The following is an 11,673-nucleotide window of genomic DNA, read 5'->3' on the forward strand; positions in this document are numbered from 1 at the left end:
CAGGCTGGGGCACGGGGCCGAGGGCGGCAGCAGGGAACTAGCTTTGGACAAGAACACGTGTTTCAGTGAATAGAACAGAATTGAATCATTTTCCTTCTGCCAAGTAACATGAGCTCGGCATTCTTCTGGGGCCCTCCCGTCTGTCCCTGGGTCCTGGTGGCAGCTGGCAGTCACAGGGACTTTGTCCTGCCCCACAGCTGGAGACACCGGCCCTCGCCTTCACCCTTGGCACCCGGCGACTGGCATTCGTCCCGGCCACTGCTGAATTCACATTTTCTGACATGAAATGCAAATGTCTGAAATGCAGTTCAATCTTAAAAAAAAATGATTGAAACCATTTGGGGTGTCAAGGAAGACATAGTGAGCAGAGGCTGGGTTTGGGGGAGGAGGGAAGTGGGTAGGGGAGAAGAGGCTTTTGACGGGGAGGGCTCCTGACTCCCGGGGCTCCTGTGGGGTCAGGAAGTAAAGGCTGCATGCAGTAGGGCTAGGATTCTTAGGGCAACTTTGCCTTCCCTTGCCTCAAAAGTCCCCAACTCTGTGGAGGCAGGTGCTGGACTAAGAGGAAGCCCACAGGGTTATCGGATGGGCTCAGGACAGAGGTCACTTTCAGGGGAAAGGCCTCGGGGGACAGAGTGACCCCTGCCTCACCTCCAGGGACTCCAGGCAGATGGCCACCCCTCTCTGCGCCTCAGTCTCTGTTTGTAGAAATGGTGGGCAGGTGGTCGAGGGAGAGCTTGCTTCCTTCTTCCAGCAATTTGGGCACTGACCACGGTGGACTCTTGGGACCTTTGGGCCACCTTTCTTTTCTATATCGAATGCCCCGGCAGCCACCCAGAGCCCCAGTGTCCGGTACACACCATAGTCGCGGAACCAGAGCAATGGGGCTCAAGGGGTCAGTGGGCACTCCCAAGACAGCCTCTGGCAGGTTGAAGGGGTGGGAATGGCTCCTGGGGTCTGCCTGAGCCTTGAGTGGTGCATCCTTGGGGAGCCAGGAGAGTTCCCAAGTGGGCCTTAGAACAGCTGCACCGTGCCACGAGAGGGGCTGGGCAGGCTGCTCCCACCTGCACCATCCCTGCCACCTTCATAGTGCCTGGAGCCCCAACTCCTGCTGCTTTGCAGAGTGGCCTTTGTGAATATTGTGAAGGGTTATGGCCCCTGGGAAGGGGGAAACTGCTATCAGACACTGACACTCTTTATGTAAACTTAAGTTTTTTTAATTTTTTAATTTTTTTTTTAAGAAACAGGGTTTCACTCTGTTGTCCAGGCTGGAGCGCATTGGTGCAATCATAGCTCACTGCAGCCTCGAGCTCCTGGGCTCAAGTGGTCCTTCCTCCTCAGCCTCCCAAGTAGCTGGGACTAAGCCATGTGCCACCATGCCAGGCTGATGCTAATTTTTAAAAATTTTTGTAGAGATGGGATCTTGCTGTGTTGTCCAGGATGGTTTGAAACTTCCTAGCTCAAGTGATCCTCCCACCTCGACCTCCAAAGTACTGGGATTACAGGCATGATCCACCAAACCCAGCCTGAATTTCCATACTTTAACTGGAAAATTAATACATTTATGGGGGTAGTGTCCCCCTCCCTCCCCAGAGGCCACCACAGTCACCTGGATGTCATGAATCCTTGAGGGCTTCAAGGAGCTGGCATTAGGGTGGAGGAGACGGATTGGAGGGGAGCGATTGGAGATGCACAGGATAAGCTGGCCCATCAGGTGTGGGGGTGTGGGAGGGAAAACAACGGATGCTTGTGCCCTGGGAGACCTGGTGGGTGTTTGTAGTATCCCTTGCAGGAGACGATCAGAGAGTCCGCAGTGGCAGATGACAGGTTTGGTTTAGGACATCTTGGGCTGGGGGACACGCAGGGGATGTGAACATCAGAGGGAAGAAGCCGCCGGCTTCAGCAGATGCCTCGCTCAGCTGCAGCTCCAGCTCACCAGGTACAGACAGCCCTTCGTCCTTCCCCATGTCTTTAGATGCTTCCCCTCCACATTCCCCAGCAACTAGTCCATACATTCTCTGCTTCCCACAAAACACTGACTTCCCTCCCTGCCCTGCCTCAGGGACTGGGGCTGTTTTGTTCCCCAGCATAGATTCCCACTAAATATTTGCTGATTGGCTAAAAGCATCCAGATGGAGATCTTACCTGAGAGCCTCCTGTGCCAGACACGAGAGACAAGGCAGAAGATGCCAGAAGCCCTGGACCACACAAAGCTCTTAAACTAGCAGAGGAGACAGACAAAATGCAGGTGCGCAAATGACTACATACTCTGTCTTCAGGTGGTCGTGAGTTCGAGGGTGAAAATGTAGGATGAGGGCAAAAGGCTGGAGAGTGACCCCAGCCTGCACTCGCAGTGGGCAAGGGAAGGGGTGAAGCCATTTAGACTGGATACTCAGGGAGGGCCTCTGGGAAAAGGTGGCGTTCTATCCGAGATCTAAATGACACAAGGATTGGGTGATGTGCTGATTGGGGGAGGGAGGCATGCCTGTCAGGGGGACTGTCTTAATTTGCTAGGGCTGAGAGAATAAGCGCTTCAAACTGGTGGCTTCAACATCAGAAAGGTATTGTCGGCCAGGCACGGTGGCTCAAGCCTGTAATCCCAGCACTTTGGGAAGACAAGGCAATGGATCACCTGAGGTCAGGAGTTCAAGACCAGCCTGGCCAACATGGCGAAACTTGTCTCTACTAAAAATACAAAAATTAGCCGGGCATGATGGCTTATGCCTGTAATCCTAGCTACTCAGGAGGCTGAGGAAAGAGAGTCGCTTGAACCTGGGAGATGGAGGTTGCAAGAAGCAGAGATGGTGCCGCTGCACTCCAGCCTGGGTGACAGAGCGAAACTCCATCTCAAAAAAAAAGAAAGAGAAAAGAAAGAAAGAAAGAGAGAGAGAGAGAGAAGAAAGAAAGAAAGAAAGAGAGAGAGGGAGGGAGGGAGGGACGAAGCAAGGAAGGAAGGAAGGAAGGAAGGAAGGAAGGAAGGAAGGAAGGAAGGAAGAGAAAGAAAGAAAGAGAAAGAAAGAAAGGTATTTTCTCTGCTGTGGAGTCAGGAAGTCCAAGATCAAGGTGTCGGTGGGCTGATTCCTTCTGGGGGCTGTGAGGGAGAATCTGTTCCAGGCCTTCTTCTAGCTTCTGGTGGTTGCCTGACAACCTTCGGCACTCCCAGCCTTGTAGACCAGCATGTTCGTTTTCATCTTCACGTGGCATCCTCCCTGTGTGTGTGTGTCCAAATCTCTCCATCTTATAAAGACACCAGTCATAGTGGATTAGGGGCTCACCCTACTCCAGTGTGACCTCATCTCTACTAGGTTGTTCTTGCATTGCTATAAAGAAATACCTAAGACTGAGTAATTTATAAAGAAATGAGGTTTAATTGGCTCACATTTGTGCAGGCTGTACAGGAAGCATGGCAGGTTTTGCTTCTGTGGACGCCTGAGGAAACTTACAGTTGTGGCGGAAGGGTGAAGGGGAAGCAGGCTCGTCTTACGTGGCCAGAGCAGGATCAAAAGGGAGTGGGATGGTGCCACCCACTTTTAAACAACCAGATCTCATGAGAACTCACGAGGACAGCACCAAGGGGATGGTGCTAAACCGTTCATGAGAAACTGCCCCGTGATCCAGTCACCTCCCACCAGGCCTCACTTTCGACGCTGGGGATGACAGAGACCGGGTGGGGACACAGATCCAAGCCATATCACTGTCTTAGCTAATTACATCTGCACAACCCTAGTTCTTTCTTTCTTCCTTTTTTTTTTTTTAATTGAGTCAGAATCTCGCTCTGTTGCCCAGGCTGGAGTGCAATGGCGTGATCTTGGCCCACTGCAACCTCTGCTTCCCAGGTTCAGGCAATTCTCCTGCCTCAGCTTCCTGAGTAGCTGGGATTACAGGCACCTGCCACCATGCCTGGCTAATTCTTGAATTTTTAGTAGAGATGGGGTTTCACCATGTTGACCAGGCTGGTCGCGAACTCCTGACCTCAGGTGATCCACCCACCTTGGCCTTCCAAAGTGCTAGGATTACAGGCGTGAGCCACCGCGCCCAGCCTACACAACCCTATTTCCAAATAAGATCACAGTCTGGAGTACAGGAGGTTAGGACTTGAACACATGAATTGCAGGGGCGTGCAATTCAGCCCATTAATGGGGATCCTGTAAAGCAAGGCCCTGCCATGGGACCAGGCATGGCGCATTATAGGATGGGTAGCAAGGCTGGTGCGGCTGCACCAGGGAGCCAGGGGCAGGGAGCAGGAGGGTGGAGTGGGAAACGGAGGCGCTTCACATAGGGCCTTGTTGTTTATTCCAAGTGCCGTGAGGGGCACGGCGGGTCTGAGAACTAACTTCCATTTCTTCAAGATCGTCTGGCCACCGTGTGGAGAGTAACTGAGTGAGTCTGCATATGGAATCCTCTCCACCAGAGGGGCTGAGGAGGTCCAGCAAGAACACAGCGGGAGACACATGTCAGGACAGGTTCCATGAGCTGTGGGGGTCCAAGGAGGAGATCCATAGAGGGTCTGGCCATCTGCCTGCACCCCAAGTAGCGTGGCGGCTGGGCAGCACCAGCCATGGTTGCTAGCCAGGGGCTTTAGTGGCCTGGTTTGCAGCTCCAAGGCCCATGTCTAACCCAGAATGCCAGGCGGGGAAGGAGGACACAGTCCAGGAACCTGAGGGAATGGCAAGGAGAAGAGACCTGGGGCTGAGTCCTGGGCCTCACTAGACATGGGCACTGAATACAAAAAGAAGCCCACCAAGGAGGCGGATGAAGGCCTGCAAGGGGGTCCTGGGGGAAAAGGAGAAGGAGCTCTGGGAAGCACAGGAGGAGGGCATTTCCAGCAGGTGGATGGGGTCACCCGTGGGCTGTGCATGGAGACATTGGGTGGGGGATGAGGATGCCATGAAGTCCCTGGGCTTGGCTGATGCGAAGTTTGGAGGACCTTTGTGGGAGCAGCTGGTGAGGAGATGGGCAGGGGTACAACTGCTTGGGCAACCAAGAAAGAAAAAGGAAGGAAAGAGAGAGGCAGGAAGGCAGGGTCCAGCGAGGACCGGTTTGGACTAAGCATGAGATGTGAGAGTTAGAGAGGAAGGGCCAGGACACTGAGCAATTAAAGATGCAGCAGTGAGCAGATGGGGCGTAGCAGGGGGATTACGGTGGACAGCCACGTGTGTCAGGCTGAACAGGAACCTAATTAAACTGCTGCCTCTCCTGGGTAACCTGAGCCTTGTGTCCTTCTAGGGGCTTAGCACTTCCTCTCCAGGGGTGGTAACAGCTCCCACGGGCCCCAGTTTCATCTCACTTCCTGGCTGGGATCTTGTATTCCTCATCTCCTCTCACCCTCGGCTCTTGCAATGGCTAGTAAAGCTGATAAGTGCAGAATATATTTTGTTTTGTATTTATAATTTTTATTTTATTTTATTTATTTATTTTTTTGAGACGAAGTCTCTCTCTGTCACCCAAGCTGAAGTGCAGTGGTATGATCTCGGCTCACTGCAATCTCTGTCTCCTGGGTTCAAGCTATTCTCCTGCCTCAGCCTCCCAAGTAGCTGGGACTACAGGTGCATGCCACCGTGCCCGGCTAATGTTTTTTGTATTTTTAGTAGAGATGGGGTTTCATTATGTGGGCCAGACTGGTTTTGAACTCCTGAGCTCATCATCTGCCCACCTAGACCTCCCAAAAAGCTGGGATTACAGGCGTGAGCCACCACGCCCGGCCGTATTATTTTATTATTGTTATTATTATTATCTAAGAGACAAGGCCTTGCTTTGTCACTCAGACTGCAGTACAGAGCTCACTGTGGCCTCAAACTCCTGCGCTCAAGCAATCCTTCTGCCTCAGCTTCTCAAGTAGCTGGGAATACAGGCGTACACTCTTTGTCAAGCTAATTAGAATTTTTTTTTTTAGAAACGGGGTCTCATTTTGTTGCCCAGGCTAGTCTCAAACTCCTGGCCTCAAGCAATTCTCCCACCTCAACATCTCATTATTTTGTATGAAAACACCTAGTATGCACACAATACAGTGCACAAATCTTAAGTGTGTGTCCCAGTGAATTTTTAATTATGCACACGTCCATGTAATCACCACTGAGATATAAAATAATTGCATCCCCTAGAGGTTTCCCTTGTACCCCTGTCTGTTAGTATCCAGCCCCATAGAAGTAATTACTATTCTGACTTCTGTGACCCAAGAGTGGTTCTGCTTATTCTTACACTTCAGATGAATGGAATCAATGTGTCCCCTCCTACCTGGCTTGTTGGAAATAGACACTCAGTGACTTGTTGGAAATAGATGCTCAGTGCCGCAAAGAAAAATTAGCACTGAGACAAAGGATCTTTCAGCAATGCAATTTTTACTTCCTGGGCTGCAGGAAGGGTACTCCCAGTAGTGAGAGTACAAAGAACAAAGGGAAAACACACAAATTTATCCCTTATGCATTTAGGCTTGTCCTTACTGCTGTGTTGATCTCCATTGGCTGGAACCAGACCTTACAATCTAAACTAAAACCCGGTTGGCTAAAAACTTAAAACTTTTCTAAACAGGTAAAAGCAGTGGAGAGCTGGGACATGCCTGTGAGCACGTCCAGCACAGATATCTTGGTCAAAGTACAAGGACATAGAATGTACTACGTGCCTGTAAGCATGTTTAACAGCTACATAGGATAGGGCTTAACAAAGCGTTATTAGCACACTTATGATTTAACAAGAAAGGAAACTTTAAAAAGGAACTATTCTACTTCCCACATGGCTTCACGAAACATATGTCTATGAGATTCATCCAGGTTGCTCTATGTAAATGTAATTTGTTCTTTCTCATTGCTATGTAGTATTCTTTCTTATGAATATACCTCCAAGGGATTTATTTGTCCATGTGTTAGTACTCTGAGAGGAAAGGCAGGGAACACTGAGCAATTAAGGATGCAGCAGTGAGCAGATGGAGCATAGTAGAGGGATTACTGCAGTCACATGTATTAGGGTGAACAGGACTTTGTTAAACCAGCTACCTCTCATGGGTAACCTAATCCCCATGTCCTTCCGGCACCTATCATTGACAGAAATTTGGGTTGTTTCCACCTTTTTGCTTTGACAGAGAAAGCTGCTGTGAGCATTCAGTGTGCATCTTTGAGTGGCCCGTGCACGCCTTTCTGTGAGGTACATTCCCAGGAGTGGAATTGCTGGGTCATGGGCTGGGCATCTGTTCAGCTTTCACAGATACTATCAAACAGTTTTCCCAGCGATCTGACCAATTTTCACTCAGCAGAGAGGACTTATTTATTTATTTATTTAGCGACAGGGTCTCACTCGGTCTCCAAGGTTGGTGTGTGGGTGTGATCATGGCTCACTGCAGCCTGGGCCTCCAGGGCTCAGGTGCTCCTCCCACTGCAGCCTCCCAAGCTGTCAGGGCTACAAGTGTGCACCACCATGCCCAGGTAATTTTTGTACTTCTTTTCTTTTTTTTTTTTTTTTTTTTTTGTAGAGACAGGATATCACTATGTTGCCCAGGCTTGTCTCAAACTCATGGCCTCAAGTAATCCTCCCCTCTGGGCTTCACAAAGTGCTGGGATTACAGGCATGAGGCACTATGCCTGGCCAGAAAAGGGCTTTTTTTAAAAGTCGGGTTTATTGAAATATCACTTGCATAGAATGACATTCACTCTTCTCAGTGGACGTTTTAACAAATATATATCCTTGCGTAACTCCCGCCACAATTAAGATATAAAACATTTCCATCAGCTTCAAAATTCCCTCATGCCCTACCAGCCCCTGGCAACCACTGATCTGTCCCCCATCCCTCCACTTACCCTTTTCCAGAATGTCATAAATGGAGCCATGCAGTATGGAGCCTTTTGGGTCTGGCTTCTTTCACTTATCGTAATGCATTTGAGATGTTGTGTGATTCAATATTTGTTCCTCCTTCTTTCTTTTCTTTTTCTCTTTTTGGGGTGAAGTCTTGCTCGGTCACCAGGCTGGAGTGCAGTGGCACGATCTCGGGTTCACTGCAACCTCCACCTCCCGGGTTCAAGCGATTCTCCTGCCTCAGCCTTCCAAGTAGCTGGGACTACAGGCATGCGCCACCACATCCAGCTAATTTTTTTGTAACTTTAGTAGAGATGGGGTTTCACCATGTTGGTCAGGGTGGTCTCAATCTTCTGACCTCATGATCCGCCCACCTCGGTCTCCCAAAGTGCTGGGATTACAGGTGTGAGCCACCGCGCCCAACCCATTCCTCCTTATTTCTGAGAACCGTTCTATTATACAGCTGTACCACAGTTCATTTGCTTTTTTGTTTGTTTGTTTGTTTGTTTTAATGCCTTTGCAAGTTTAGAGATATTTGGGTTGTTTCACATATGGGGCAATTATGGATAAAATTACAATAAATGTCTATGAGAGGTGTTTGAGTGGACAAGAGTTGTCATTTCTAGGGGAAACACCCAAGAGTGGGATTCCTGTGTCCTATGATAAAACGTATGTTCAACTTGATAAGAAACTGCCCTGCACCATTTTGGCATTTCCACCAGCAACATACAAGAGTTCCAGTCACTCTTCATCCTTGCTGGCCCGTCATACATTGTTAGGTTTTGTAGTTTAGTCTGGTTTTTTAATTTTAGCCATTCTGAGTGGGTATGTAGGGATTCAAATCTTTTTCTCATGTTTTTGTTGAGTTGGCTGGGAGGGTTTCAAGTGGAGGAGCAGCATGATCAGATGTGTAGCTGAGGGCGGACTGGAGGGAAAAGTAGACCAGGGTGGACAAGCCTGTCCTCTGGGGTCTGGGAGGAGCTTGTTGCATTCAACTGGATGGCAAGGCCCACTCCCCAGAGGATGGCCCTGAGGGTGCAGGGTCTGAGAGTCTGAATGAGGGCATTAGGGAAGAGCTGGTAACTCCTCCGCTGTCGTGTTCACTGCTGACTTGGGTTGGAGTCCACAGAAGCAGACCCTGGAACAAGAATTTAGGAGCAAGCGATTTATTCCGAAAGCGGTCTCAAGACAAACTGGACAGGGAAGGGGAAAGCAGTACAGGAAAGGGAGACAAGGTCCGGCCAGGCTGTGACCTCAGACCGGGTCCCACAGGGGGCTCCCTCACCCTCACCCCACACGGGAGCACCACCAGCTAACTCACACCCCCGAGCTGTCCCTCCCAGAGGAAAGGAGGCTGGGCTTTCAGGCTCTTGCACCAAGCAGGCATTGGCTACAGGACTTGGGGTGCATTGTGGGATTGGGAAGGGAAACATAAATACTTAAGTACTTCCAGTGCTCGAGACCTGTGGGAAAAGAAGCTCCTGGAACCTTAGTCCAAAAAATAACTGCAAGTGCTAGTTGTGGGAAACTGACATAGCAAAGATAGCATTCAGGGGCATAAAAGCACTGGCTAAGCAGGGCCTGAAGCGACCCAGCAGGGCCTCCACACAACCCCCCACAAACACAGCATCGTAGCACCTAGAACAGGGGCTGCTGCCTGATAGGCGCCCAGTAAATGCTTGTTGATGAAATCACTGGATGAATGAATCCCTGAATGCATGACAGATACCAGGAAGATGGGACACTCAGGAAGGAGGCCTGGTTCAGAGGAAAGACAGAGTTTGAATCTATTTTTGCTCAAAAGTATTTCTTAATTCTAGCAAGGAGGCTAAGATTTTTCAAAACCATCAAGTGCTGGCTTCTTCATATTTAACACTTATTCACTTAGTTTATCTCTTTTATTTTGCATTTATCATAAACATCAAAAATGAAGTTTGGTGGCCAGGCACAGTGGCCCACAACTGTAATAACCCCAACACTTTGGGAGGCTGAGGAGGGCGGATCACTAGGTCAAAAGACCAGCCTGGCCAACATAGTGAAACCCTGCCTCTACTAAAAATACAAAAAAGTTAGCCAGGTGTGGTGGCACACACCTATAATCCCAGCTACTTGGGAGGCTGAGGCAGGAGAATCACTTTAACCCAGGAGGCAGAGGTTGCAGTGAGTGGAGATTGCACCACTGAGAGCAAGACTCTGTCTCAAGAAAAAATAGAGTTGGTTTGGGGCCTGATGACTTTGAGGTGGTGACATGTCACCGGCTATGTTAGTCAAGGATCCAGCACAAGGGAGAGTGTAAGGAGGCCAGAGTGGCAGTCAGAGAGATGATGGTCCTGGAAGAGGGAGCCCAGGGACGAGAGAAGAGGAGGAAGGAGGCAGGTGGTGGCTCACACCTGTAATCCCAACACTCTGGGAGGGTGAGGCTGGAGGAGCTTGAGCCCAGGAGCTTACGGCTGTAGAGAGCTGTGATCACACCACTGCAGTCCAGCCTGAGTGACAGACAAGACCGTCTCTCAAAAAGAAAAAAGTAAAAGAGGAGGAAAAAGAAAGTCTTAAAGGCTTAGTGAGCCAGGGAAGAGGAGCTACGAAGGGTGAGGAGGGGACAAAGTGGCTGGAGAGTGGGCAAGAAAACCAAGAAAGAAGTGGATGCTGGGGAAACCCAGGGGTCACATGTTTGAGGAAGAAGAGGTGGTTGATAGTCTCAGATGCTGCCAAGCTACCACCACCAGCTGTGACCACATGGAACACCCTGATGACATTGGCCAGGGAGGTTTCAATTGCCCAGAGGGTCTGGAGCAGCCCAGAAGGGGCAGCCAGGCCTGAGAAGGAGGGGGGCTGTTGGCAGAGGGGTGGAGGAAAAGGACAGGGTATATTAAGAAAGAAGATGCCTGGGCGTGGTGGCTCCTGCCTGTAATCCCAGCACTTTGTGAGGCCGAGGTGGGCGGATCACAAGGTCAAGAGATCAAGACTACCCTGGCCAAAATGATAAAATCGTGTCTCTACTAAAAATGCAAAAATTAGCTGGGCATGGTGGCTCGTGCCTGTAGTCCCAGCTACTCAGGAGGCTGGGGCAGGAGAATTGCTTGAACCCGGGAGGAGGAGGTTGCAGTGAGTCCGAGATCACGCCACTGCACTCCAGCCTGGAGACAGAGCGAGACTCCATCTCAAACAAAAAGAAAAAGGAAGAAACCGGCAGGGAGGCACCATGTTGATGAGATCCAGGCCTGGTGGAATCTTAGATCTAATCAGTCTCTCAGTGTTGGACTGAGCTGCCGAGGTGAACTCATTAAGCCCTCGTGGGTAACTATCCCTGTGTCCTGGGTGAACTTTGTGGGATCCCAAATCCTTCCGGGGTGGGGGGTGGTGTTACATTATGTCCGGAGCCCCCAGCAGTTGTCCCACGACTGTGGTTGGTGTTGAAAGCCCCCAAGAGGGCAGGTGGGCAGGTGAGCCATGGGAGCCTCATGGCATCCCAGAAGAACAACATGGGGGTAGCAAGGATTGTGATGAGAAGGGGACACACGGGGAGGGTGGCCAGGAAGGAGGGGGACTTTGATGAAGGCAGAGGCATGGATGGGAGCTTTTGAGAATTTTATGGGTAGAGAGAAAAGAGCCAGCAGAGAGGGAGACGTTGGAGGAAGGAAAAGACAGCTGTAAGGCCAGGAGGAGACAGGCAAGGGACAGCTGGCCTTGGACACGAAAGGTGCAGGCAGATTGCTGCAGAGGCATGGGGGGGCAGTGGCAGGGGCAGGGGCCTCCACAAAGGCCTCTGTTTTCTCCACTGAGCAGGAGCTGGGTTGTCTGTGGGGCCCAGGGTAACAAGGCGGGGTGGGGGCCCGGGCCGAACAACGGCTATGGGAATGGAAAGGAGTTTGGGGACCAGTCGAGGGGCTGCTG

The 11,673-nt window shown here is 50.5% G+C and overlaps 1 pseudogene; it reads left to right on the top strand.

Annotated features, from left to right (window-relative positions):
- Positions 1 to 4,749: 4,749 nt before the first annotated feature.
- The window catches only part of LOC119469269, an 18,058-nt pseudogene continuing 11,134 nt past the window's right edge, over positions 4,750 to 11,673 (top strand).

This window comes from Cebus imitator, unplaced genomic scaffold, assembly GCF_001604975.1.
Source record: "Cebus imitator isolate Cc_AM_T3 unplaced genomic scaffold, Cebus_imitator-1.0 Scaffold18, whole genome shotgun sequence".
Lineage (NCBI taxonomy): Eukaryota > Metazoa > Chordata > Mammalia > Primates > Cebidae > Cebus > Cebus imitator.